Source organism: Rutidosis leptorrhynchoides, unplaced genomic scaffold (assembly GCF_046630445.1).
Source record: "Rutidosis leptorrhynchoides isolate AG116_Rl617_1_P2 unplaced genomic scaffold, CSIRO_AGI_Rlap_v1 contig97, whole genome shotgun sequence".
NCBI classification, from domain to species: Eukaryota; Viridiplantae; Streptophyta; class Magnoliopsida; order Asterales; family Asteraceae; genus Rutidosis; species Rutidosis leptorrhynchoides.
The window spans coordinates 65,742-91,292 of record NW_027266890.1 but is presented as its reverse complement, the minus strand read 5'-3'; the positions used below and the strand labels follow the sequence as shown (position 1 = coordinate 91,292).

The 25,551-nt window shown below is 55.6% G+C and overlaps 43 pseudogenes; all 43 read left to right on the top strand.

Annotated features, from left to right (window-relative positions):
• Positions 1-310: 310 nt before the first annotated feature.
• On the top strand, positions 311-429 carry LOC139885452 (5S ribosomal RNA; annotated as a pseudogene).
• A 311-nt stretch (positions 430-740) lies between these two features.
• LOC139885496 (5S ribosomal RNA) lies at positions 741-859 on the top strand (annotated as a pseudogene).
• Positions 860-2,019: 1,160 nt separating this feature from the next.
• LOC139885451 (5S ribosomal RNA) lies at positions 2,020-2,138 on the top strand (annotated as a pseudogene).
• A 312-nt stretch (positions 2,139-2,450) lies between these two features.
• Positions 2,451-2,569, top strand: LOC139885484 (5S ribosomal RNA; annotated as a pseudogene).
• A 1,101-nt stretch (positions 2,570-3,670) lies between these two features.
• Positions 3,671-3,789, top strand: LOC139885397 (5S ribosomal RNA; annotated as a pseudogene).
• A 307-nt stretch (positions 3,790-4,096) lies between these two features.
• LOC139885336 (5S ribosomal RNA) lies at positions 4,097-4,215 on the top strand (annotated as a pseudogene).
• Positions 4,216-5,374: 1,159 nt separating this feature from the next.
• LOC139885369 (5S ribosomal RNA) lies at positions 5,375-5,493 on the top strand (annotated as a pseudogene).
• A 311-nt stretch (positions 5,494-5,804) lies between these two features.
• LOC139885472 (5S ribosomal RNA) lies at positions 5,805-5,923 on the top strand (annotated as a pseudogene).
• A 674-nt stretch (positions 5,924-6,597) lies between these two features.
• On the top strand, positions 6,598-6,716 carry LOC139885381 (5S ribosomal RNA; annotated as a pseudogene).
• Positions 6,717-7,025: 309 nt separating this feature from the next.
• LOC139885368 (5S ribosomal RNA) lies at positions 7,026-7,144 on the top strand (annotated as a pseudogene).
• Positions 7,145-7,455: 311 nt separating this feature from the next.
• LOC139885423 (5S ribosomal RNA) lies at positions 7,456-7,574 on the top strand (annotated as a pseudogene).
• Positions 7,575-7,887: 313 nt separating this feature from the next.
• On the top strand, positions 7,888-8,006 carry LOC139885425 (5S ribosomal RNA; annotated as a pseudogene).
• Positions 8,007-8,317: 311 nt separating this feature from the next.
• LOC139885411 (5S ribosomal RNA) lies at positions 8,318-8,436 on the top strand (annotated as a pseudogene).
• A 983-nt stretch (positions 8,437-9,419) lies between these two features.
• On the top strand, positions 9,420-9,538 carry LOC139885337 (5S ribosomal RNA; annotated as a pseudogene).
• A 740-nt stretch (positions 9,539-10,278) lies between these two features.
• On the top strand, positions 10,279-10,397 carry LOC139885390 (5S ribosomal RNA; annotated as a pseudogene).
• Positions 10,398-10,708: 311 nt separating this feature from the next.
• LOC139885395 (5S ribosomal RNA) lies at positions 10,709-10,827 on the top strand (annotated as a pseudogene).
• A 313-nt stretch (positions 10,828-11,140) lies between these two features.
• Positions 11,141-11,259, top strand: LOC139885413 (5S ribosomal RNA; annotated as a pseudogene).
• A 311-nt stretch (positions 11,260-11,570) lies between these two features.
• Positions 11,571-11,689, top strand: LOC139885478 (5S ribosomal RNA; annotated as a pseudogene).
• Positions 11,690-12,432: 743 nt separating this feature from the next.
• LOC139885400 (5S ribosomal RNA) lies at positions 12,433-12,551 on the top strand (annotated as a pseudogene).
• A 983-nt stretch (positions 12,552-13,534) lies between these two features.
• Positions 13,535-13,653, top strand: LOC139885501 (5S ribosomal RNA; annotated as a pseudogene).
• Positions 13,654-14,392: 739 nt separating this feature from the next.
• Positions 14,393-14,511, top strand: LOC139885388 (5S ribosomal RNA; annotated as a pseudogene).
• A 311-nt stretch (positions 14,512-14,822) lies between these two features.
• On the top strand, positions 14,823-14,941 carry LOC139885394 (5S ribosomal RNA; annotated as a pseudogene).
• Positions 14,942-15,253: 312 nt separating this feature from the next.
• On the top strand, positions 15,254-15,372 carry LOC139885412 (5S ribosomal RNA; annotated as a pseudogene).
• Positions 15,373-15,683: 311 nt separating this feature from the next.
• Positions 15,684-15,802, top strand: LOC139885477 (5S ribosomal RNA; annotated as a pseudogene).
• A 743-nt stretch (positions 15,803-16,545) lies between these two features.
• Positions 16,546-16,664, top strand: LOC139885497 (5S ribosomal RNA; annotated as a pseudogene).
• A 299-nt stretch (positions 16,665-16,963) lies between these two features.
• On the top strand, positions 16,964-17,082 carry LOC139885485 (5S ribosomal RNA; annotated as a pseudogene).
• A 310-nt stretch (positions 17,083-17,392) lies between these two features.
• On the top strand, positions 17,393-17,511 carry LOC139885473 (5S ribosomal RNA; annotated as a pseudogene).
• A 310-nt stretch (positions 17,512-17,821) lies between these two features.
• LOC139885483 (5S ribosomal RNA) lies at positions 17,822-17,940 on the top strand (annotated as a pseudogene).
• Positions 17,941-18,251: 311 nt separating this feature from the next.
• LOC139885436 (5S ribosomal RNA) lies at positions 18,252-18,370 on the top strand (annotated as a pseudogene).
• Positions 18,371-18,681: 311 nt separating this feature from the next.
• LOC139885345 (5S ribosomal RNA) lies at positions 18,682-18,800 on the top strand (annotated as a pseudogene).
• Positions 18,801-19,113: 313 nt separating this feature from the next.
• Positions 19,114-19,232, top strand: LOC139885344 (5S ribosomal RNA; annotated as a pseudogene).
• Positions 19,233-19,545: 313 nt separating this feature from the next.
• LOC139885410 (5S ribosomal RNA) lies at positions 19,546-19,664 on the top strand (annotated as a pseudogene).
• Positions 19,665-19,975: 311 nt separating this feature from the next.
• LOC139885476 (5S ribosomal RNA) lies at positions 19,976-20,094 on the top strand (annotated as a pseudogene).
• A 743-nt stretch (positions 20,095-20,837) lies between these two features.
• On the top strand, positions 20,838-20,956 carry LOC139885495 (5S ribosomal RNA; annotated as a pseudogene).
• Positions 20,957-21,255: 299 nt separating this feature from the next.
• Positions 21,256-21,374, top strand: LOC139885482 (5S ribosomal RNA; annotated as a pseudogene).
• Positions 21,375-21,684: 310 nt separating this feature from the next.
• On the top strand, positions 21,685-21,803 carry LOC139885471 (5S ribosomal RNA; annotated as a pseudogene).
• Positions 21,804-22,113: 310 nt separating this feature from the next.
• Positions 22,114-22,232, top strand: LOC139885481 (5S ribosomal RNA; annotated as a pseudogene).
• A 311-nt stretch (positions 22,233-22,543) lies between these two features.
• Positions 22,544-22,662, top strand: LOC139885434 (5S ribosomal RNA; annotated as a pseudogene).
• A 328-nt stretch (positions 22,663-22,990) lies between these two features.
• On the top strand, positions 22,991-23,109 carry LOC139885494 (5S ribosomal RNA; annotated as a pseudogene).
• A 299-nt stretch (positions 23,110-23,408) lies between these two features.
• LOC139885480 (5S ribosomal RNA) lies at positions 23,409-23,527 on the top strand (annotated as a pseudogene).
• A 738-nt stretch (positions 23,528-24,265) lies between these two features.
• On the top strand, positions 24,266-24,384 carry LOC139885479 (5S ribosomal RNA; annotated as a pseudogene).
• Positions 24,385-24,695: 311 nt separating this feature from the next.
• Positions 24,696-24,814, top strand: LOC139885433 (5S ribosomal RNA; annotated as a pseudogene).
• Positions 24,815-25,125: 311 nt separating this feature from the next.
• Positions 25,126-25,244, top strand: LOC139885341 (5S ribosomal RNA; annotated as a pseudogene).
• The last annotated feature ends 307 nt before the right edge of the window (positions 25,245-25,551 follow it).

The window sequence follows — 25,551 nt, the reverse complement described above, 5'->3', positions numbered from 1 at the left end:
CTTCGTTACGGGGATCCCCAATGGCGTGCTGCATATTTCTCGCACGACTACTAGGACGGACCCCCTACTCGGTGCCGCTCTTTGCCCCACCACAATTTCGATGCCTCATAACAACGTAGTTCGAAGCTTCCTTGACTACTTGCTCGGAATCCGTGCCACTTCTTTCGTTTTTTCGCACCCAGTTCGCCACCTCCCCACGGCGTAGCTTGGCCGAGGTTGGTATCTCGAAACGTGTGAGGATCGAAGGGGGCGTGGAGCGCGGCGCGAGAGGCATGGCTTGGTCGTGTAGCCCAATCGCGCATCAACGATCGTGTGCGATCATACTCGCACTAAGACACTGAATACCACTAGAACTCCGCAATTAGGCGTGCTTGGGCGAGGGTAGTACTAGGATTGGGGACGTCCTCGGAAGTCAACGTGTTGCGCCCCTATTAGTTACGGGGATCCCCAATGGCGTGCTGCATCTTTCTCGCACGACTACTACGAGGGCCCCCCGAATCGGTGCCGCTCTTTGCCCCTCCACAGTTTCGAAGCCTCATAACAATGTAGTTCGAAGCTTCGTTGACTACGTGCTCGGAATCCGTGCCACTTCTTTCGTTTCTTCGCACCCAGTTCGCCAACTCCCCACGGCGTAGCTTGGCCGAGGTGGCTATCTCGAAACGTGTGAGGGTCGAAGGGGGCGTGGAGGGCAGCGAAAGAGGCATGGCTTGGTCGTGTTGCCCAATCGCGCATAAACGATCGTGTGCGATCATACTCGCACTAATACACCGAATACCACTAGAACTCCGCAGATAGGCGTGCTTGGGCGAGGGTAGTACTAGGATTGGGGACGTCCTCGGAAGTCCACGTGTTGCGCCCCTCTTCGTTACGGGGATCCCCAATGGCGTGCTGCATATTTTTCGCACGACTACTACGACGGACCCCCGAATCAGTGCCGCTCTTTGCCCCTCCACAGTTTCGAAGCCTCATAACAATGTAGTTCGAAGCTTCGTTGACTACGTGCTCGGAATCCGTGCCACTTCTTTCCTTTCTTCGCACCCAGTTCGCCACCTCCCCACGGCGTAGCTTGGCCGAGGTGGCTATCTCGAAACGTGTGAGGGTCGAAGGGGGCGTGGAGCGCGGCGAGAGAGCATGGCTTGGTCGTGTAGCACAATCGCGCATAAACGATCTTGGGCGATCATACTCGCACTTATACACCGAATACCACTAGAACTACGCAGTTAGGCGTGCTTGGGCGAGGGTAGTACTAGGATTGGGGACGTCCTCGTGTTGCGCCCCTCTTCGTTACGGGGATCCCCAATGGCGTGCTGCATATTTCTCGCACGACTACTAGGACGGCCCCCCGAATCGGTGCCGCTCTTTGCCCCACCACCATTTCGAAGCCTCATAACAATGTAGTTCGAAGCTTCCTTGACTACGTGCTCGGAATCCGTGCCACTTCTTTCGTTCCTTCGCACCCAGTTCGCCACCTCCCCACGGCGTAGCTTGGCCGAGGTGGCTATCTCGAAACGTGTGAGGGTCGAAGGGGGCGTGGAGCGCGGCGAGAGAGGCATGGCTTGGTCGTGTAGCACAATCGCGCATAAACGATCTTGGGCGATCATACTCGCACTAATACACCGAATACCAAAAGAACTCCGCAATTAGGCATGCTTGGGCGAGGGTAGTACTAGGATGGGTCACCTCTACGGAAGTCCACGTGTTGCGCCCCTCTTCGTTACGGGGATCCCCAATGGCGTGCTGCATATTTCTCGCACGACTACTAGGACGGACCCCCTAATCGGTGCCGCTCTTTGCCCCACCACAATTTCGATGCCTCATAACAACGTAGTTCGAAGCTTCCTTGACTACTTGCTCGGAATCCGTGCCACTTCTTTCGTTTTTTCGCACCCAGTTCGCCACCTCCCCACGGCGTAGCTTGGCCGAGGTTGGTATCTCGAAACGTGTGAGGATCGAAGGGGGCGTGGAGCGCGGCGCGAGAGGCATGGCTTGGTCGTGTAGCCCAATCGCGCATCAACGATCGTGTGCGATCATACTCGCACTAAGACACTGAATACCACTAGAACTCCGCAATTAGGCGTGCTTGGGCGAGGGTAGTACTAGGATTGGGGACGTCCTCGGAAGTCAACGTGTTGCGCCCCTATTAGTTACGGGGATCCCCAATGGCGTGCTGCATCTTTCTCGCACGACTACTACGAGGGCCCCCCGAATCGGTGCCGCTCTTTGCCCCTCCACAGTTTTCGAAGCCTCATAACAATGTAGTTCGAAGCTTCGTTGACTACGTGCTCGGAATCCGTGCCACTTCTTTCGTTTCTTCGCACCCAGTTCGCCACCTCCCCACGGCGTAGCTTGGCCGAGGTGGCTATCTCGAAACGTGTGAGGGTCGAAGGGGGCGTGGAGGGCAGCGAAAGAGGCATGGCTTGGTCGTGTTGCCCAATCGCGCACAAACGATCGTGTGCGATCATACTCGCACTAATACACCGAATACCACTAGAACTCCGCAGATAGGCGTGCTTGGGCGAGGGTAGTACTAGGATTGGGGACGTCCTCGGAAGTCCACGTGTTGCGCCCCTCTTCGTTACGGGGATCCCCAATGGCGTGCTGCATATTTTTCGCACGACTACTAGGACGGACCCCCGAATCAGTGCCGCTCTTTGCCCCTCCACAGTTTCGAAGCCTCATAACAATGTAGTTCGAAGCTTCGTTGACTACGTGCTCGGAATCCGTGCCACTTCTTTCGTTTCTTCGCACCCAGTTCGCCACCTCCCCACGGCGTAGCTTGGCCGAGGTGGCTATCTCGAAACGTGTGAGGGTCGAAGGGGGCGTGGAGGGCAGCGAAAGAGGCATGGCTTGGTCGTGTTGCCCAATCGCGCACAAACGATCGTGTGCGATCATACTCGCACTAATACACCGAATACCACTAGAACTCCGCAGATAGGCGTGCTTGGGCGAGGGTAGTACTAGGATTGGGACGTCCTCGAAGGTCCACGTGTTGCGCCCCTCTTCGTTACGGGGATCCCCAATGGCGTGCTGCATATTTTTCGCACGACTACTACGACGGACCCCCGAATCAGTGCCGCTCTTTGCCCCTCCACAGTTTCGAAGCCTCATAACAATGTAGTTCGAAGCTTCGTTGACTACGTGCTCGGAATCCGTGCCACTTCTTTCCTTTCTTCGCACCCAGTTCGCCACCTCCCCACGGCGTAGCTTGGCCGAGGTGGCTATCTCGAACGTGTGAGGGTCGAAGGGGGCGTGGAGCGCGGCGAAAGAGGCCAATACCACTAGAACTCCGCAGATAGGCGTGCTTGGGCGAGGGTAGTACTAGGATTGGGACGTCCTCGGAAGTCAACGTGTTGTGCCCCTATTAGTTACGGGGATCCCCAATGGCGTGCTGCATCTTTCTCGCACGACTACTACGACGGCCCCCCGAATCGGTGCCGCTCTTTGCCCCTCCACAGTTTCGAAGCCTCATAACAATGTAGTTCGAAGCTTCGTTGACTACGTGCTCGGAATCCGTGCCACTTCTTTCATTTCTTCGCACCCAGTTCGCCACCTCACCACGGCGTAGCTTGGCCGAGTTGGCTATCTCGAAACGTGTGAGGGTCGAAGGGGGCGTGGAGCGCGGCGAGAGAGGCATGGCTTGGTCGTGTAGCACAATCGCGCATAAACGATCTTGGGCGATCATACTCGCACTTATACACCGAATACCACTAGAACTACGCAGTTAGGCGTGCTTGGGCGAGGGTAGTACTAGGATTGGGGATGTCCTCGGAAGTCCACGTGTTGCGCCCTCTTCGTTACGGGGATCCCCAATGGCGTGCTGCATATTTCTCGCACGAACTAGGACGGACTCCCTAATCGGTGCCGCTCTTTGCCCCACCACAATTTCGATGCCTCATAACAATGTAGTTCGAAGCTTCCTTGACTACGTGCTCGGAATCCGTGCCACTTCTTTCGTTTCTTCGCACCCAGTTCGCCACCTCCCCACGGCGTAGCTTGGCCGAGGTGGCTATCTCGAACGTGTGAGGGTCGAAGGGGGCGTGGAGGGCAGCGAAAGAGGCATGGCTTGGTCGTGTTGCCCAATCGCGCATAAACGATCGTGTGCGATCATACTCGCACTAATACACCGAATACCACTAGAACTCCGCAGATAAGCGTGCTTGGGCGAGGGTAGTACTAGGATTGGGGACGTCCTCGGAAGTCCACGTGTTGCGCCCCTCTTCGTTACGGGGATCCCCAATGGCGTGCTGCATATTTTTCGCACGACTACTACGACGGACCCCCGAATCAGTGCCGCTCTTTGCCCCTCCACAGTTTCGAAGCCTCATAACAATGTAGTTCGAAGCTTCGTTGACTACGTGCTCGGAATCCGTGCCACTTCTTTCCTTTCTTCGCACCCAGTTCGCCACCTCCCCACGGCGTAGCTTGGCCGAGGTGGCTATCTCGAAACGTGTGAGGGTCGAAGGGGGCGTGGAGCGCGGCGAGAGAGGCATGGCTTGGTCGTGTAGCACAATCGCGCATAACGATCTTGGGCGATCATACTCGCACTTATACACCGAATACCACTAGAACTACGCAGTTAGGCGTGCTTGGGCGAGGGTAGTACTAGGATTGGGGACGTCCTCGTGTTGCGCCCCTCTTCGTTACGGGGATCCCCAATGGCGTGCTGCATATTTCTCGCACGACTACTAGGACGGCCCCCGAATCGGTGCCGCTCTTTGCCCCACCACCATTTCGAAGCCTCATAACAATGTAGTTCGAAGCTTCCTTGACTACGTGCTCGGAATCCGTGCCACTTCTTTCGTTCCTTCGCACCCAGTTCGCCACCTCCCCACGGCGTAGCTTGGCCGAGGTGGCTATCTCGAAACGTGTGAGGGTCGAAGGGGGCGTGGAGCGCGGCGAGAGAGGCATGGCTTGGTCGTGTAGCACAATCGCGCATAAACGATCTTGGGCGATCATACTCGCACTAATACACCGAATACCAAAAGAACTCCGCAATTAGGCATGCTTGGGCGAGGGTATTACTAGGATGGGTCACCTCTACGGAAGTCCACGTGTTGCGCCCCTCTTCGTTACGGGGATCCCCAATGGCGTGCTGCATATTTCTCGCACGACTACTAGGACGGACCCCCTAATCGGTGCCGCTCTTTGCCCCACCACAATTTCGATGCCTCATAACAACGTAGTTCGAAGCTTCCTTGACTACTTGCTCGGAATCCGTGCCACTTCTTTCGTTTTTTCGCACCCAGTTCGCCACCTCCCCACGGCGTAGCTTGGCCGAGGTTGGTATCTCGAAACGTGTGAGGATCGAAGGGGGCGTGGAGCGCGGCGAGAGAGGCATGGCTTGGTCGTGTAGCCCAATCGCGCATCAACCATCGTGTGCGATCATACTCGCACTAATACACTGAATACCACTAGAACTCCGCAGATAGGCGTGCTTGGGCGAGGGTAGTACTAGGATTGGGGACGTCCTCGGAAGTCAACGTGTTGCGCCCCTATTAGTTACGGGGATCCCCAATGGCGTGCTGCATCTTTCTCGCACGACTACTACGACGGCCCCCCGAATCGGTGCCGCTCTTTGCCCCTCCACAGTTTCGAAGCCTCATAACAATGTAGTTCGAAGCTTCGTTGACTACGTGCTCGGAATCCGTGCCACTTCTTTCGTTTCTTCGCACCCAGTTCGCCACCTCCCCACGGCGTAGCTTGGCCGAGGTGGCTATCTCGAAACGTGTGAGGGTCGAAGGGGGCGTGGAGGGCAGCGAAAGAGGCATGGCTTGGTCGTGTTGCCCAATCGCGCACAAACGATCGTGTGCGATCATACTCGCACTAATACACCGAATACCACTAGAACTCCGCAGATAGGCGTGCTTGGGCGAGGGTAGTACTAGGATTGGGGACGTCCTCGGAAGTCCACGTGTTGCGCCCCTCTTCGTTACGGGGATCCCCAATGGCGTGCTGCATATTTTTCGCACGACTACTACGACGGACCCCCGAATCAGTGCCGCTCTTTGCCCCTCCACAGTTTCGAAGCCTCATAACAATGTAGTTAGAAGCTTCGTTGACTACGTGCTCGGAATCCGTGCCACTTCTTTCCTTTCTTCGCACCCAGTTCGCCACCTCCCCACGGCGTAGCTTGGCCGAGGTTGCTATCTCGAAACGTGTGAGGGTCGAAGGGGGCGTGGAGCGCGGCGAAAGAGGCCAATACCACTAGAACTCCGCAGATAGGCGTGCTTGGGCGAGGGTAGTACTAGGATTGGGGACGTCCTCGGAAGTCAACGTGTTGTGCCCCTATTAGTTACGGGGATCCCCAATGGCGTGCTGCATCTTTCTCGCACGACTACTACGACGGCCCCCCGAATCGGTGCCGCTCTTTGCCCCTCCACAGTTTCGAAGCCTCATAACAATGTAGTTCGAAGCTTCGTTGACTACGTGCTCGGAATCCGTGCCACTTCTTTCATTTCTTCGCACCCAGTTCGCCACCTCACCACGGCGTAGCTTGGCCGAGTTGGCTATCTCGAAACGTGTGAGGGTCGAAGGGGGCGTGGAGCGCGGCGAGAGAGGCATGGCTTGGTCGTGTAGCACAATCGCGCATAAACGATCTTGGGCGATCATACTCGCACTTATACACCGAATACCACTAGAACTACGCAGTTAGGCGTGCTTGGGCGAGGGTAGTACTAGGATTGGGGATGTCCTCGGAAGTCCACGTGTTGCGCCCCTCTTCGTTACGGGGATCCCCAATGGCGTGCTGCATATTTCTCGCACGAACTAGGACGGACTCCCTAATCGGTGCCGCTCTTTGCCCCACCACAATTTCGATGCCTCATAACAATGTAGTTCGAAGCTTCCTTGACTACGTGCTCGGAATCCGTGCCACTTCTTTCGTTCCATCGCACCCAGTTCGCCACCTCCCCACGGCGTAGCTTGGCCGAGGTGGCTATCTCGAAACGTGTGAGGGTCGAAGGGGGCGTGGAGCGCGGCGAGAGAGGCATGGCTTGGTCGTGTAGCCCAATCGCACATCAACCATCGTGTGCGATCATACTCGCACTAATACACTGAATACCACTAGAACTCCGCAGATAGGCGTGCTTGGGCGAGGGTAGTACTAGGATTGGGGACGTCCTCGGAAGTCAACGTGTTGCGCCCCTATTAGTTACGGGGATCCCCAATGGCGTGCTGCATCTTTCTCGCACGACTACTACGACGGCCCCCTGAATCGGTGCCGCTCTTTGCCCCTCCACAGTTTCGAAGCCTCATAACAATGTAGTTCGAAGCTTCGTTGACTACGTGCTCGGAATCCGTGCCACTTCTTTCGTTTCTTCGCACCCAGTTCGCCACCTCCCCACGGCGTAGCTTGGCCGAGGTGGCTATCTCGAAACGTGTGAGGGTCGAAGGGGGCGTGGAGGGCAGCGAAAGAGGCATGGCTTGGTCGTGTAGCACAATCGCGCATAAACGATCGTGTGCGATCATACTCGCACTAATACACCGAATACCAAAAGAACTCCGCAATTAGGCGTGCTTGGGCGAGGGTAGTACTAGGATTGGGGACGTCCTCGGAAGTCCACGTGTTGCGCCCCTCTTCGTTACGGGGATCCCCAATGGCGTGCTGCATATTTCTCGCACGACTACTAGGACGGACCCCCGAATCAGTGCCGCTCTTTTTGCCCCACCACAGTTTTGATGCCTCATAGCAATGTAGTTCGAAGCTTCCTTGACTACGTGCTCGCAATCCGTGCCACTTCTTTCGTTTCTTCGCACCCAGTTCGCCACCTCCCCACGGCGTAGCTTGGCCGAGAATGGTATCTCGAAATATGTGAGGGCCGAATGGGGCGTGGAGGGCAGCGAAAGAGGCATGGCTTGGTCGTGTAGCACAATCGCGCATAAACGATCGTGTGCGATCATACTAGCACTAATACAGCGAATACCAAAAGAACTCTGCAATTAGGCATGCTTGGGCGAGGGTAGTACTAGGATGGGTGACCTCTACGGAAGTCCACGTGTTGCGCCCCTCTTCGTTACGGGGATCCCCAATGGCGTGCTGCATATTTCTCGCACGACTACTAGGACGGACCCCCTAATCGGTGCCGCTCTTTGCCCCACCACAATTTCGATGCCTCATAACAATGTAGTTCGAAGCTTTCTTGACTACGTGCTCGGAATCCGTGCCAGTTCTTTCGTTTCTTCGCACCCAGTTCGCCACCTCCCCACGGCGTAGCTTGGCCGAGAATGGTATCTCGAAATATGTGAGGGCCGAATGGGGCGTGGAGGGCAGCGAAAGAGGCATGGCTTGGTCGCGTAGCACAATCGCGCATAAACGATCGTGTGCGATCATACTCGCACTAATACACCGAATACCAAAAGAACTCCGCAATTAGGCGTGCTTGGGCGAGGGTAGTACTAGGATTGGGGACGTCCTCGGAAGTCCACGTGTTGCGCCCCTCTTCGTTACGGGGATCCCCAATGGCGTGCTGCATATTTCTCGCACGACTACTAGGACGGACCCCCTAATCGGTGCCGCTCTTTGCCCCACCACAATTTCGATGCCTCATAACAATGTAGTTCGAAGCTTCCTTCACTACGTGCTCGGAATCCGTACCACTTCTTTCGTTTCTTCGCACCCAGTTCGCCACCTCCCCACGGCGTAGGTTGGCCGAGGTGGCTATCTCGAAACATGTGAGGATCGAAGGGGGCGTGGAGCGCGGCGCGAGAGGCATGGCTTGGTCGTGTAGCACAATCGCGCATCAACCATCGTGTGCGATCATACTCGCACTAATAGACCGAATACCACTAGAACTCCGTAGATAGGCGTGCTTGGGCGAGGGTAGTACTAGGAATGGGTACGTCCTCGGAAGTCCACGTGTTGCGGCCCTCTTCGTTACGGGGATCCCCAATGGCGTGCTGCATATTTTTCGCACGACTACTAGGACGGACCCCCAAATCCGTGCCGCTCTTTTTGCCCCACCAGAGTTTCGATGCCTCATAGCAATGTAGTTCGAAGCTTCCTTGACTACGTGCTCGCAATCCGTGCCACTTCTTTCGTTTCTTCGCACCCAGTTCGCCACCTCCCCACGGCGTAGCTTGGCCGAGGTGGCTATCTCGAAACGTGTGAGGGTCGAAGGGGGCGTGGAGCGCGGCGAGAGAGACATGGCTTGGTCGTGTAGCACAATCGCGCATAAACGATCTTGGGCGATCTTTGCCCCACCACAATTTCGATGCTTCATAACAATGTAGTTCGAAGCTTCCTTGACTACGTGCTCGGAATCCGTGCCACTTCTTTCGTTTCTTCGCACCCAGTTCGCCGCCTCCCCACGGCGTAGCTTGGCCGAGAATGGTATCTCGAAATATGTGAGGGCCGAATGGGGCGTGGAGGGCAGCGAAAGAGGCATGGCTTGGTCGTGTAGCACAATCGCGCATAAACGATCGTGTGCGATCATACTCGCACTAATACACCGAATACCAAAAGAACTCCGCAATTAGGCATGCTTGGGCGAGGGTAGTACTAGGATTGGGGACGTCCTCGGAAGTCCACGTGTTGCGCCCCTCTTCGTTACGGGGATCCCCAATGGCGTGCTGCATATTTCTCGCACGACTACTAGGACGGACCCCCTAATCGGTTCCGCTCTTTGCCCCACCACAATTTCGATGCTTCATAACAATGTAGTTCGAAGCTTCCTTGACCACGTGCTCGGAATCCGTGCCACTTCTTTCGTTCCTTCGCACCCAGTTCGCCACCTCCCCACGGCGTAGCTTGGTCGACGTGGCTATCTCGAAACGTGTGAGTGTCGAAGGGGGCGTGGAGCGCGGCGAGAGAGGCATGGCCTGGTCGTGTAGCACAATCGCGCATAAACGATCTTGGGCGATCATACTCGCACTAATACACCGAATACCACTAGAACTCCGCAGTTAGGCGTGCCTTGGCGAGGGTAGAACTAGGATTGGGGACGTCCTCGGAAGTCCACGTGTTGCGCCCCTCTTCGTTACGGGGATCCCCAATGGCGTGCTGCATATTTCTCGCACGACTATTAGGACGGACCCCCTAATCGGTGCCGCTCTTTGCCCACCACAATTTCGATGCCTCATAACAATGTAGTTCGAAGCTTCCATGACTACGTGCTCGAAATCCGTGCCACTTCTTTTGTTTCTTCGCACCCACTTCGCCACTTCCCCACGGCGTAGGTTGGCCGAGGTGGCTATCTCGAAACATGTGAGGATCGAAGGGGGCGTGGAGCGCGGCGAGAGAGGCATGGCTTGGTCGTGTAGCACAATCGCGCATCAACCATCGTGTGCGATCATACTCGCACTAATAGACCGAATACCACTAGAACTCCGCAGATAGGCGTGCTTGGGCGAGGGTAGTACTAGGAATGGGGACGTCCTCGGAAGTCCACGTGTTGCGCCCCTCTTCGTTACGGGGATCCCCAATGGCGTGCTGCATATTTCTCGCACGACTACTAGGACGGACCCCCTAATCGGTGCCGCTCTTTGCCCCACCACAATTTCGATGCCTCATAACAATGTAGTTCGAAGCTTCCTTGACTACGTGCTCGCAATCCGTGCCACTTCTTTCGTTTCTTCGCACCCAGTTCGCCACCTCCCCACGGCGTAGCTTGGCCGAGAATGGTATCTCGAAATATGTGAGGATCGAAGGGGGCGTGGAGCGCGGCGCGAGAGGCATGGCTTGGTCGTGTAGCACAATCGCGCATCAACCATCGTGTGCGATCATACTCGCACTAATACAGCGAATACCAAAAGAACTCCGCAGATAGGCGTGCTTGGGCGAGGGTAGTACTAGGAATGGGGACGTCCTCGGAAGTCCACGTGTTGCGCCCCTCTTCGTTACGGGGATCCCCAATGGCGTGCTGCATATTTCTCGCACGACTACTAGGACGGACCCCCGAATCAGTGCCGCTCTTTTTGCCCCACCACAGTTTCGATGCCTCATAGCAATGTAGTTCGAAGCTTCCTTGACTACGTGCTCGGAATCCGTGCCACTTCTTTCGTTTCTTCGCACCCAGTTCGCCACCTCCCCACGGCGTAGCTTGGCCGGGGTTGGTATCTCGAAACATATGAGGGCCGAATGGGGCGTGGAGGGCAGCGAAAGAGGCATGGCTTGGTCGTGTAGCAAAATCGCGCATAAACGATCGTGTGCGATCATACTCGCACTAATACACCGAATACCAAAAGAACTCCGCAATTAGGCATGCTTGGGCGAGGGTAGTACTAGGATTGGGGATGTCCTCGGAAGTCCACGTGTTGCGCCCCTCTTCGTTACGGGGATCCCCAATGGCGTGCTGCATATTTCTCGCACGACCACTTGGACGGACCCCCTAATCGGTGCCGCTCTTTGCCCCACCACAATTTCGATGCCTTATAACAATGTAGTTCGAAGCTTTCTTGACTACGTGCTCGGAATCCGTGCCACTTCTTTCGTTTCTTCGCACCCAGTTCGCCACCTCCCCACGGCGTAGCTTGGCCGAGAATGGTATCTCGAAATAAATGAGGGCCGAATGGGGCGTGGAGGGCAGCGAAAGAGGCATGGCTTGGTCGTGTAGCACAATCGCGCATAAACGATCGTGTGCGATCATGCTCGCACTAATACACCGAATACCAAAAGAACTCCGCAATTAGGCGTGCTTGGGCGAGGGTAGTACTAGGATTGGGGACGTCCTCGGAAGTCCACGTGTTGCGCCCCTCTTCGTTACGGGGATCCCCAATGGCGTGCTGCATATTTCTCGCACGACTACTAGGACGGACCCCCGAATCAGTGCCGCTCTTTTTGCCCCACCACAGTTTTGATGCCTCATAGCAATGTAGTTCGAAGCTTCCTTGACTACGTGCTCGCAATCCGTGCCACTTCTTTCGTTTCTTCGCACCCAGTTCGCCACCTCCCCACGGCGTAGCTTGGCCGAGAATGGTATCTCGAAATATGTGAGGGCCGAATGGGGCGTGGAGGGCAGCGAAAGAGGCATGGCTTGGTCGTGTAGCACAATCGCGCATAAACGATCGTGTGCGATCATACTAGCACTAATACAGTGAATACCAAAAGAACTCTGCAATTAGGCATGCTTGGGCGAGGGTAGTACTAGGATGGGTGACCTCTACGGAAGTCCACGTGTTGCGCCCCTCTTCGTTACGGGGATCCCCAATGGCGTGCTGCATATTTCTCGCACGACTACTAGGACGGACCCCCTAATCGGTGCCGCTCTTTGCCCCACCACAATTTCGATGCCTCATAACAATGTAGTTCGAAGCTTTCTTGACTACGTGCTCGGAATCCGTGCCACTTCTTTCGTTTCTTCGCACCCAGTTCGCCACCTCCCCACGGCGTAGCTTGGCCGAGAATGGTATCTCGAAATATGTGAGGGCCGAATGGGGCGTGGAGGGCAGCGAAAGAGGCATGGCTTGGTCGCGTAGCACAATCGCGCATAAACGATCGTGTGCGATCATACTCGCACTAATACACCGAATACCAAAAGAACTCCGCAATTAGGCGTGCTTGGGCGAGGGTAGTACTAGGATTGGGGACGTCCTCGGAAGTCCACGTGTTGCGCCCCTCTTCGTTACGGGGATCCCCAATGGCGTGCTGCATATTTCTCGCACGACTACTAGGACGGACCCCCTAATCGGTGCCGCTCTTTGCCCCACCACAATTTCGATGCCTCATAACAATGTAGTTCGAAGCTTCCTTCACTACGTGCTCGGAATCCGTACCACTTCTTTCGTTTCTTCGCACCCAGTTCGCCACCTCCCCACGGCGTAGGTTGGCCGAGGTGGCTATCTCGAAACATGTGAGGATCGAAGGGGGCGTGGAGCGCGGCGCGAGAGGCATGGCTTGGTCGTGTAGCACAATCGCGCATCAACCATCGTGTGCGATCATACTCGCACTAATAGACCGAATACCACTAGAACTCCGTAGATAGGCGTGCTTGGGCGAGGGTAGTACTAGGAATGGGTACGTCCTCGGAAGTCCACGTGTTGCGGCCCTCTTCGTTACGGGGATCCCCAATGGCGTGCTGCATATTTGTCGCACGACTACTAGGACGGACCCCCGAATCCGTGCCGCTCTTTTTGCCCCACCAGAGTTTCGATGCCTCATAGCAATGTAGTTCGAAGCTTCGTTGACCACGTGCTCGGAATCCGTGCCACTTCTTTCGTTTCTTCGCACCCAGTTCGCCACCTCCCCACGGCGTAGCTTGGCCGAGGTGGCTATCTCGAAACGTGTGAGGGTCGAAGGGGGCGTGGAGCGCGGCGAGAGAGACATGGCTTGGTCGTGTAGCACAATCGCGCATAAACGATCTTGGGCGATCTTTGCCCCACCACAATTTCGATGCTTCATAACAATGTAGTTCGAAGCTTCCTTGACTACGTGCTCGGAATCCGTGCCACTTCTTTCGTTTCTTCGCACCCAGTTCGCCGCCTCCCCACGGCGTAGCTTGGCCGAGAATGGTATCTCAAAATATGTGAGGGCCGAATGGGGCGTGGAGGGCAGCGAAAGAGGCATGGCTTGGTCGTGTAGCACAATCGCGCATAAACGATCGTGTGCGATCATACTCGCACTAATACACCGAATACCAAAAGAACTCCGCAATTAGGCATGCTTGGGCGAGGGTAGTACTAGGATTGGGGACGTCCTCGGAAGTCCACGTGTTGCGCCCCTCTTCGTTACGGGGATCCCCAATGGCGTGCTGCATATTTCTCGCACGACTACTAGGACGGACCCCCTAATCGGTCCGCTCTTTGCCCCACCACAATTTCGATGCTTCATAACAATGTAGTTCGAAGCTTCCTTGACCACGTGCTCGGAATCCGTGCCACTTCTTTCGTTCCTTCGCACCCAGTTCGCCACCTCCCCACGGCGTAGCTTGGTCGACGTGGCTATCTCGAAACGTGTGAGTGTCGAAGGGGGCGTGGAGCGCGGCGAGATAGGCATGGCCTGGTCGTGTAGCACAATCGCGCATAAACGATCTTGGGCGATCATACTCGCACTAATACACCGAATACCACTAGAACTCCGCAGTTAGGCGTGCCTTGGCGAGGGTAGAACTAGGATTGGGGACGTCCTCGGAAGTCCACGTGTTGCGCCCCTCTTCGTTACGGGGATCCCCAATGGCGTGCTGCATATTTCTCGCACGACTATTAGGACGGACCCCCTAATCGGTGCCGCTCTTTGCCCACCACAATTTCGATGCCTCATAACAATGTAGTTCGAAGCTTCCATGACTACGTGCTCGAAATCCGTGCCACTTCTTTTGTTTCTTCGCACCCACTTCGCCACTTCCCCACGGCGTAGGTTGGCCGAGGTGGCTATCTCGAAACATGTGAGGATCGAAGGGGGCGTGGAGCGCGGCGAGAGAGGCATGGCTTGGTCGTGTAGCACAATCGCGCATCAACCATCGTGTGCGATCATACTCGCACTAATAGACCGAATACCACTAGAACTCCGCAGATAGGCGTGCTTGGGCGAGGGTAGTACTAGGAATGGGGACGTCCTCGGAAGTCCACGTGTTGCGCCCCTCTTCGTTACGGGGATCCCCAATGGCGTGCTGCATATTTCTCGCACGACTACTAGGACGGACCCCCTAATCGGTGCCGCTCTTTGCCCCACCACAATTTCGATGCCTCATAACAATGTAGTTCGAAGCTTCCTTGACTACGTGCTCGCAATCCGTGCCACTTCTTTCGTTTCTTCGCACCCAGTTCGCCACCTCCCCACGGCGTAGCTTGGCCGAGAATGGTATCTCGAAATATGTGAGGATCGAAGGGGGCGTGGAGCGCGGCGCGAGAGGCATGGCTTGGTCGTGTAGCACAATCGCGCATCAACCATCGTGTGCGATCATACTCGCACTAATACAGCGAATACCAAAAGAACTCCGCAGATAGGCGTGCTTGGGCGAGGGTAGTACTAGGAATGGGGACGTCCTCGGAAGTCCACGTGTTGCGCCCCTCTTCGTTACGGGGATCCCCAATGGCGTGCTGCATATTTCTCGCACGACTACTAGGACGGACCCCCGAATCAGTGCCGCTCTTTTTGCCCCACCACAGTTTCGATGCCTCATAGCAATGTAGTTCGAAGCTTCCTTGACTACGTGCTCGGAATCCGTGCCACTTCTTTCGTTTCTTCGCACCCAGTTCGCCACCTCCCCACGGCGTAGCTTGGCCGGGTTGGTATCTCGAAACATATGAGGGCCGAATGGGGCGTGGAGGGCAGCGAAAGAGGCATGGCTTGGTCGTGTAGCAAAATCGCGCATAAACGATCGTGTGCGATCATACTCGCACTAATACACCGAATACCAAAAGAACTCCGCAATTAGGCATGCTTGGGCGAGGGTAGTACTAGGATTGGGGATGTCCTCGGAAGTCCACGTGTTGCGCCCCTCTTCGTTACGGGGATCCCCAATGGCGTGCTGCATATTTCTCGCACGACCACTTGGACGGACCCCCTAATCGGTGCCGCTCTTTGCCCCACCACAATTTCGATGCCTTATAACAATGTAGTTCGAAGCTTTCTTGACTACGTGCTCGGAATCCGTGCCACTTCTTTCGTTTCTTCGCACCCAGTTCGCCACCTCCCCACGGCGTAGCTTGGCCGAGAATGGTATCTCGAAATATGTGAGGGCCGAATGGGGCGTGGAGGGCAGCGAAAGAGGCATGGCTTGGTCGTGTAGCACAATCGCGCATAAACGATCGTGTGCGATCATGCTCGCACTAATACACCGAATACCAAAAGAACTCCGCAATTAGGCGTGCTTGGGCGAGGGTAGTACTAGGATTGGGGACGTCCTCGGAAGTCCACGTGTTGCGCCCCTCTTCGTTACGGGGATCCCCAATGGCGTGCTGCATATTTCTCGCACGACTACTAGGACGGACCCCCTAATCGGTGCCGCTCTTTGCCCCACCACAATTTCGATGCCTCATAACAATGTAGTTCGAAGCTTCCTTGACTACGTGCTCGGAATCCGTACCACTTCTTTTGTTTCTTCGCACCCAGTTCGCCACCTCCCCACGGCGTAGGTTGGCCGAGGTGGCTATCTCGAAACATGTGAGGATCGAAGGGGGCGTGGAGCGCGGCGCGAGAGGCATGGCTTGGTCGTGTAGCACAATCGCGCATCAACCATCGTGTGCGATCATACACGCACTAATAGACCGAATACCACTAGAACTCCGCAGATAGGCGTGCTTGGGCGAGGGTAGTACTAGGAATGGGGACGTCCTCGGAAGTCCACGTGTTGCGGCCCTCTTCGTTACGGGGATCCCCAATGGCGTGCTGCATATTTTTCGCACGACTACTAGGACGGACCCCCGAATCCGTGCCGCTCTTTTTGCCCCACCAGAGTTTCGATGCCTCATAGCAATGTAGTTCGAAGCTTCGTTGACCACGTGCTCGGAATCCGTGCCACTTCTTTCGTTTCTTCCCACCCAGTTCGCCACCTCCACACGGCGTAGCTTGGCCGAGGTTGGTATCTCGAAATGTGTGAGGGCCGAATGGGGCGTGGAGGGCAGCGAAAGAGGCATGGCTTGGTCGTGTAGCACAATCGCGCATAAACGATCGTGTGCGATCATACTCGCACTAATACACCGAATACCAAAAGAACTCCGCAATTAGGCATGCTTGGGCGAGGGTAGTACTAGGATGGGTTACCTCTACGGAAGTCCACGTGTTGCGCCCCTCTTCGTTACGGGGATCCCCAATGGCGTGCTGCATATTTCTCAGGACCGACCCCCGAATCGGTGCCGCTCTTTGCCCCACCACAGTTTCGATGCCTCTAACAATGTAGTTCGAAGATTCCTTGACTACGTACTCGGAATCCGTACCACTTCTTTCGTTTCTTCGCACCTAGTTCGCCACCTCCCCACGGCGTAGCTTGGCCGAGAATGGTATCTCGAAACATATGAGGGCCGAATGGGGCGTGGAGGGCAGCGAAAGAGGCATGGCTTGGTCGTGTAGCAAAATCGCGCATAAACGATCGTGTGCGATCATACTCGCACTAATACACCGAATACCAAAGGAACTCCGCATTTAGGCGTGCTTGGGCGAGGGTAGTACTAGGATTGGGGACGTCCTCGGAAGTCCACGTGTTGCGCCCCTCTTCGTTACGGGGATCCCCAATGGCGTGCTGCATATTTCTCGCACGACTACTAGGACGGACCCCCTAATCTGTGCCGCTCTTTGCCCCACCACAACTTCGATGCCTCATAACAATGTAGTTCGAAGCTTCCTTGACTACGTGCACGAATCCGTGCCACTTCTTTCGTTTCTTCGCACCCAGTTCGCCACCTCCCCACGGCGTAGCTTGGCCGAGGTTGGTATCTCGAAACATGTGAGGGCCGAATGGGGCGTGGAGGGCAGCGAAAGAGGCATGGCTTGGTCGTGTAGCAAAATCGCGCATAAACGATTGTGTGCGATCATACTCGCACTAATACACCGAATACCAAAAGAACTCCGCAATTAGGCATGCTTGGGCGAGGGTAGTACTAGGATGGGTGACCTCTACGGAAGTCCACGTGTTGCGCCCCTCTTCGTTACGGGGATCCCCAATGGCTTGCTGCATATTTCTCACACGACTACTACGACGGACCCCCGAAGCGGTGCCGCTCTTTGCCCCACCACAGTTTCGATGCCTCTAACAATGTAGTTCGAAGCTTCCTTGACTACGTGCTCGGAATCCGTACCACTCCTTTCGTTTCTTCGCACCTAGTTCGCCACCTCCCCACGGCGTAGCTTGGCCGAGAATGGTATCTCGAAACATATGAGGGCCGAATGGGGCGTGGAGGGCAGCGAAAGAGGCATGGCTTGGTCGTGTAGCAAAATCGCGCATAAACGATCGTGTGCGATCATACTCGCACTAATACACCGAATACCAAAGGAACTCCGCATTTAGGCGTGCTTGGGCGAGGGTAGTACTAGGATTGGGGACGTCCTCGGAAGTCCACGTGTTGCGCCCCTCTTCGTTACGGGGATCCCCAATGGCGTGCTGCATATTTCTCGCACGACCACTAGGACAGACCCCCTAATCGGTGCCGCTCTTTGCCCCACCACAATTTCGATGCCTCATAACAATGTAGTTCGAAGCTTTCTTGACTACGTGCTCGGAATCCGTGCCACTTCTTTCGTTTCTTCGCACCCAGTTCGCCACCTCCCCACGGCGTAGCTTGGCCGAGAATGGTATCTCGAAATATGTGAGGGCCGAATGGGGCGTGGAGGGCAGCGAAAGAGACATGGCTTGGTCGTGTAGCACAATCGCACATAAACGATCGTGTGCCATCATGCTCGCACTAATACACCGAATACCAAAAGAACTCCGCAATTAGGCGTGCTTGGGCGAGGGTAGTACTAGGATTGGGGACGTCCTCGGAAGTCCACGTGTTGCGCCCCTCTTCGTTACGGGGATCCCCAATGGCGTGCTGCATATTTCTCGCACGACTACTAGGACGGACCCCCTAATCGGTGCCGCTCTTTGCCCCACCACAATTTCGATGCCTCATAACAATGTAGTTCGAAGTTTCCTTGACTACGTGCACGGAATCCGTACCACTTCTTTCGTTTCTTCGCACCCAGTTCGCCACCTCCCCACGGCGTAGGTTGGCCGAGGTGGCTATCTCGAAACATGTGAGGATCGAAGGGGGCGTGGAGCGCGGCGCGAGAGGCATGGCTTGGTCGTGTAGCACAATCGCGCATCAACCATCGTGTGCGACCATACTCGCACTAATAGACCGAATACCACTAGAACTCCGCAGATAGGCGTGCTTGGGCGAGGGTAGTACTAGGAATGGGGACGTCCTCGGAAGTCCACGTGTTGCGCCCCTCTTCGTTACGGGGATCCCCAATGGCGTGCTGCATATTTTTCGCACGACTACTAGGACGGACCCCCGAATCCGTGCCGCTCTTTTTGCCCCACCAGAGTTTCGATGCCTCATAGCAATGTAGTTCGAAGCTTCGTTGACCACGTGCTCGGAATCCGTGCCACTTCTTTCGTTTCTTCGCACCCAGTTCGCCACCTCCCCACGGCGTAGGTTGGCCGAGGTGGCTATCTCGAAACATGTGAGGATCGAAGGGGGCGTGGAGCGCGGCGCGAGAGGCATGGCTTGGTCGTGTAGCACAATCGCGCATCAACCATCGTGTGCGACCATACTCGCACTAATAGACCGAATACCACTAGAACTCCGCAGATAGGCGTGCTTGGGCGAGGGTAGTACTAGGAATGGGGACGTCCTCGGAAGTCCACGTGTTGCGCCCCTCTTCGTTACGGGGATCCCCAATGGCGTGCTGCATATTTTTCGCACGACTACTAGGACGGACCCCCGAATCCGTGCCGCTCTTTTTGCCCCACCAGAGTTTCGATGCCTCATAGCAATGTAGTTCGAAGCTTCCTTGACTACGTGCTCGGAATCCGTACCACTCCTTTCGTTTCTTCGCACCTAGTTCGCCACCTCCCCACGGCGTAGCTTGGCCGAGAATGGTATCTCGAAACATATGAGGGCCGAATGGGGCGTGGAGGGCAGCGAAAGAGGCATGGCTTGGTCGTGTAGCAAAATCGCGCATAAACGATCGTGTGCGATCATACTCGCACTAATACACCGAATACCAAAAGAACTCCGCAATTAGGCATGCTTGGGCGAGGGTAGTACTAGGATTGGGGATGTCCTCGGAAGTCCACGTGTTGCGCCCCTCTTCGTTACGGGGATCCCCAATGGCGTGCTGCATATTTCTCGCACGACCACTTGGACGGACCCCCTAATCGGTGCCGCTCTTTGCCCCACCACAATTTCGATGCCTTATAACAATGTAGTTCGAAGCTTTCTTGACTACGTGCTCGGAATCCGTGCCACTTCTTTCGTTTCTTCGCACCCAGTTCGCCACCTCCCCACGGCGTAGCTTGGCCGAGAATGGTATCTCGAAATATGTGAGGGCCGAATGGGGCGTGGAGGGCAGCGAAAGAGGCATGGCTTGGTCGTGTAGCACAATCGCGCATAAACGATCGTGTGCGATCATGCTCGCACTAATACACCGAATACCAAAAGAACTCCGCAATTAGGCGTGCTTGGGCGAGGGTAGTACTAGGATTGGGGACGTCCTCGGAAGTCCACGTGTTGCGCCCCTCTTCGTTACGGGGATCCCCAATGGCGTGCTGCATATTTCTCGCACGACTACTAGGACGGACCCCCTAATCGGTGCCGCTCTTTGCCCCACCACAATTTCGATGCCTCATAACAATGTAGTTCGAAGCTTCCTTGACTACGTGCTCGGAATCCGTACCACTTCTTTTGTTTCTTCGCACCCAGTTCGCCACCTCCCCACGGCGTAGGTTGGCCGAGGTGGCTATCTCGAAACATGTGAGGATCGAAGGGGGCGTGGAGCGCGGCGCGAGAGGCATGGCTTGGTCGTGTAGCACAATCACGCATCAACCATCGTGTGCGATCATACACGCACTAATAGACCGAATACCACTAGAACTCCGCAGATAGGCGTGCTTGGGCGAGGGTAGTACTAGGAATGGGGACGTCCTCGGAAGTCCACGTGTTGCGGCCCTCTTCGTTACGGGGATCCCCAATGGCGTGCTGCATATTTTTCGCACGACTACTAGGACGGACCCCCGAATCCGTGCCGCTCTTTTTGCCCCACCAGAGTTTCGATGCCTCATAGCAATGTAGTTCGAAGCTTCGTTGACCACGTGCTCGGAATCCGTGCCACTTCTTTCGTTTCTTCCCACCCAGTTCGCCACCTCCACACGGCGTAGCTTGGCCGAGGTTGGTATCTCGAAATGTGTGAGGGCCGAATGGGGCGTGGAGGGCAGCGAAAGAGGCATGGCTTGGTCGTGTAGCACAATCGCGCATAAACGATCGTGTGCGATCATACTCGCACTAATACACCGAATACCAAAAGAACTCCGCAATTAGGCATGCTTGGGCGAGGGTAGTACTAGGATGGGTTACCTCTACGGAAGTCCACGTGTTGCGCCCCTCTTCGTTACGGGGATCCCCAATGGCGTGCTGCATATTTCTCAGGACCGACCCCCGAATCGGTGCCGCTCTTTGCCCCACCACAGTTTCGATGCCTCTAACAATGTAGTTCGAAGCTTCCTTGACTACGTACTCGGAATCCGTACCACTTCTTTCGTTTCTTCGCACCTAGTTCGCCACCTCCCCACGGCGTAGCTTGGCCGAGAATGGTATCTCGAAACATATGAGGGCCGAATGGGGCGTGGAGGGCAGCGAAAGAGGCATGGCTTGGTCGTGTAGCAAAATCGCGCATAAACGATCGTGTGCGATCATACTCGCACTAATACACCGAATACCAAAGGAACTCCGCATTTAGGCGTGCTTGGGCGAGGGTAGTACTAGGATTGGGGACGTCCTCGGAAGTCCACGTGTTGCGCCCCTCTTCGTTACGGGGATCCCCAATGGCGTGCTGCATATTTCTCGCACGACTACTAGGACGGACCCCCTAATCTGTGCCGCTCTTTGCCCCACCACAACTTCGATGCCTCATAACAATGTAGTTCGAAGCTTCCTTGACTACGTGCACGAATCCGTGCCACTTCTTTCGTTTCTTCGCACCCAGTTCGCCACCTCCCCACGGCGTAGCTTGGCCGAGGTTGGTATCTCGAAACATGTGAGGGCCGAATGGGGCGTGGAGGGCAGCGAAAGAGGCATGGCTTGGTCGTGTAGCAAAATCGCGCATAAACGATCGTGTGCGATCATACTCGCACTAATACACCGAATACCAAAAGAACTCCGCAATTAGGCATGCTTGGGCGAGGGTAGTACTAGGATGGGTGACCTCTACGGAAGTCCACGTGTTGCGCCCCTCTTCGTTACGGGGATCCCCAATGGCTTGCTGCATATTTCTCGCACGACTACTACGACGGACCCCCGAATCGGTGCCGCTCTTTGCCCCACCACAGTTTCGATGCCTCTAACAATGTAGTTCGAAGCTTCCTTGACTACGTGCTCGGAATCCGTACCACTCCTTTCGTTTCTTCGCACCTAGTTCGCCACCTCCCCACGGCGTAGCTTGGCCGAGAATGGTATCTCGAAACATATGAGGGCCGAATGGGGCGTGGAGGGCAGCGAAAGAGGCATGGCTTGGTCGTGTAGCAAAATCGCGCATAAACGATCGTGTGCGATCATACTCGCACTAATACACCGAATACCAAAGGAACTCCGCATTTAGGCGTGCTTGGGCGAGGGTAGTACTAGGATTGGGGACGTCCTCGGAAGTCCACGTGTTGCGCCCCTCTTCGTTACGGGGATCCCCAATGGCGTGCTGCATATTTCTCGCACGACCACTAGGACAGACCCCCTAATCGGTGCCGCTCTTTGCCCCACCACAATTTCGATGCCTCATAACAATGTAGTTCGAAGCTTTCTTGACTACGTGCTCGGAATCCGTGCCACTTCTTTCGTTTCTTCGCACCCAGTTCGCCACCTCCCCACGGCGTAGCTTGGCCGAGAATGGTATCTCGAAATATGTGAGGGCCGAATGGGGCGTGGAGGGCAGCGAAAGAGACATGGCTTGGTCGTGTAGCACAATCGCACATAAACGATCGTGTGCCATCATGCTCGCACTAATACACCGAATACCAAAAGAACTCCGCAATTAGGCGTGCTTGGGCGAGGGTAGTACTAGGATTGGGGACGTCCTCGGAAGTCCACGTGTTGCGCCCCTCTTCGTTACGGGGATCCCAATGGCGTGCTGCATATTTCTCGCACGACTACTAGGACGGACCCCCTAATCGGTGCCGCTCTTTGCCCCACCACAATTTCGATGCCTCATAACAATGTAGTTCGAAGTTTCCTTGACTACGTGCACGGAATTGACCACGTGCTCGGAATCCGTGCCACTTCTTTCGTTTCTTCCCACCCAGTTCGCCACCTCCACACGGCGTAGCTTGGCCGAGGTTGGTATCTCGAAATGTGTGAGGGCCGAATGGGGCGTGGAGGGCAGCGAAAGAGGCATGGCTTGGTCGTGTAGCACAATCGCGCATAAACGATCGTGTGCGATCATACTCGCACTAATACACCGAATACCAAAAGAACTCCGCAATTAGGCATGCTTGGGCGAGGGTAGTACTAGGATGGGTTACCTCTACGGAAGTCCACGTGTTGCGCCCCTCTTCGTTACGGGGATCCCCAATGGCGTGCTGCATATTTCTCAGGACCGACCCCCGAATCGGTGCCGCTCTTTGCCCCACCACAGTTTCGATGCCTCTAACAATGTAGTTCGAAGCTTCCTTGACTACGTACTCGGAATCCGTACCACTTCTTTCGTTTCTTCGCACCTAGTTCGCCACCTCTCCACGGCGTAGCTTGGCCGAGAATGGTATCTCGAAACATATGAGGGCCGAATGGGGCGTGGAGGGCAGCGAAAGAGGCATGGCTTGGTCGTGTAGCAAAATCGCGCATAAACGATCGTGTGCGATCATACTCGCACTAATACACCGAATACCAAAGGAACTCCGCATTTAGGCGTGCTTGGGCGAGGGTAGTACTAGGATTGGGGACGTCCTCGGAAGTCCACGTGTTGCGCCCCTCTTCGTTACGGGGATCCCCAATGGCGTGCTGCATATTTCTCGCACGACTACTAGGACGGACCCCCTAATCTGTGCCGCTCTTTGCCCCACCACAACTTCGATTCCTCATAACAATGTAGTTCGAAGCTTCCTTGACTACGTGCACGAATCCGTGCCACTTCTTTCGTTTCTTCGCACCCAGTTCGCCACCTCCCCACGGCGTAGCTTGGCCGAGGTTGGTATCTCGAAACATGTGAGGGCCGAATGGGGCGTGGAGGGCAGCGAAAGAGGCATGGCTTGGTCGTGTAGCAAAATCGCGCATAAACGATCGTGTGCGATCATACTCGCACTAATACACCGAATACCAAAAGAACTCCGCAATTAGGCATGCTTGGGCGAGGGTAGTACTAGGATGGGTGACCTCTACGGAAGTCCACGTGTGCGCCCCTCTTCGTTACGGGGATCCCCAATGGCTTGCTGCATATTTCTCGCACGACTACTACGACGGACCCCCGAATCGGTGCCGCTCTTTGCCCCACCACAGTTTCGATGCCTCTAACAATGTAGTTCGAAGCTTCCTTGACTACGTGCTCGGAATCCGTACCACTCCTTTCGTTTCTTCGCACCTAGTTCGCCACCTCCCCACGGCGTAGCTTGGCCGAGAATGGTATCTCGAAACATATGAGGGCCGAATGGGGCCTGGAGGGCAGCGAAAGAGGCATGGCTTGGTCGTGTAGCAAAATCGCGCATAAACGATCGTGTGCGATCATACTCGCACTAATACACCGAATACCAAAGGAACTCCGCATTTAGGCGTGCTTGGGCGAGGGTAGTACTAGGATTGGGGACGTCCTCGGAAGTCCACGTGTTGCGCCCCTCTTCGTTACGGGGATCCCCAATGGCGTGCTGCATATTTCTCGCACGACCACTAGGACAGACCCCCTAATCGGTGCCGCTCTTTGCCCCACCACAATTTCGATGCCTCATAACAATGTAGTTCGAAGCTTTCTTGACTACGTGCTCGGAATCCGTGCCACTTCTTTCGTTTCTTCGCACCCAGTTCGCCACCTCCCCACGGCGTAGCTTGGCCGAGAATGGTATCTCGAAATATGTGAGGGCCGAATGGGGCGTGGAGGGCAGCGAAAGAGACATGGCTTGGTCGTGTAGCACAATCGCACATAAACGATCGTGTGCCATCATGCTCGCACTAATACACCGAATACCAAAAGAACTCCGCAATTAGGCGTGCTTGGGCGAGGGTAGTACTAGGATTGGGGACGTCCTCGGAAGTCCACGTGTTGCGCCCCTCTTCGTTACGGGGATCCCCAATGGCGTGCTGCATATTTCTCGCACGACTACTAGGACGGACGCCCTAATCGGTGCCGCTCTTTGCCCCACCACAATTTCGATGCCTCATAACAATGTAGTTCGAAGTTTCCTTGACTACGTGCACGGAATCCGTACCACTTCTTTTGTTTCTTCGCACCCAGTTCGCCACCTCCCCACGGCGTAGGTTGGCCGAGGTGGCTATCTCGAAACATGTGAGGATCGAAGGGGGCGTGGAGCGCGGCGCGAGAGGCATGGCTTGGTCGTGTAGCACAATCGCGCATCAACCATCGTGTGCGACCATACTCGCACTAATAGACCGAATACCACTAGAACTCCGCAGATAGGCGTGCTTGGGCGAGGGTAGTACTAGGAATGGGGACGTCCTCGGAAGTCCACGTGTTGCGCCCCTCTTCGTTACGGGGATCCCCAATGGCGTGCTGCATATTTTTCGCACGACTACTAGGACGGACCCCCGAATCCGTGCCGCTCTTTTTGCCCCACCAGAGTTTCGATGCCTCATAGCAATGTAGTTCGAAGCTTCGTTGACCACGTGCTCGGAATCCGTGCCACTTCTTTCGTTCCTTCGCACCCAGTTCGCCACCTCCCCACGGCGTAGCTTGGTCGACGTGGCTATCTCGAAACGTGTGAGGGTCGAAGGGGGCGTGGAGCGCGGCGAGAGAGGCATGGCTTGGTCGTGTAGCAAAATCGCGCATAA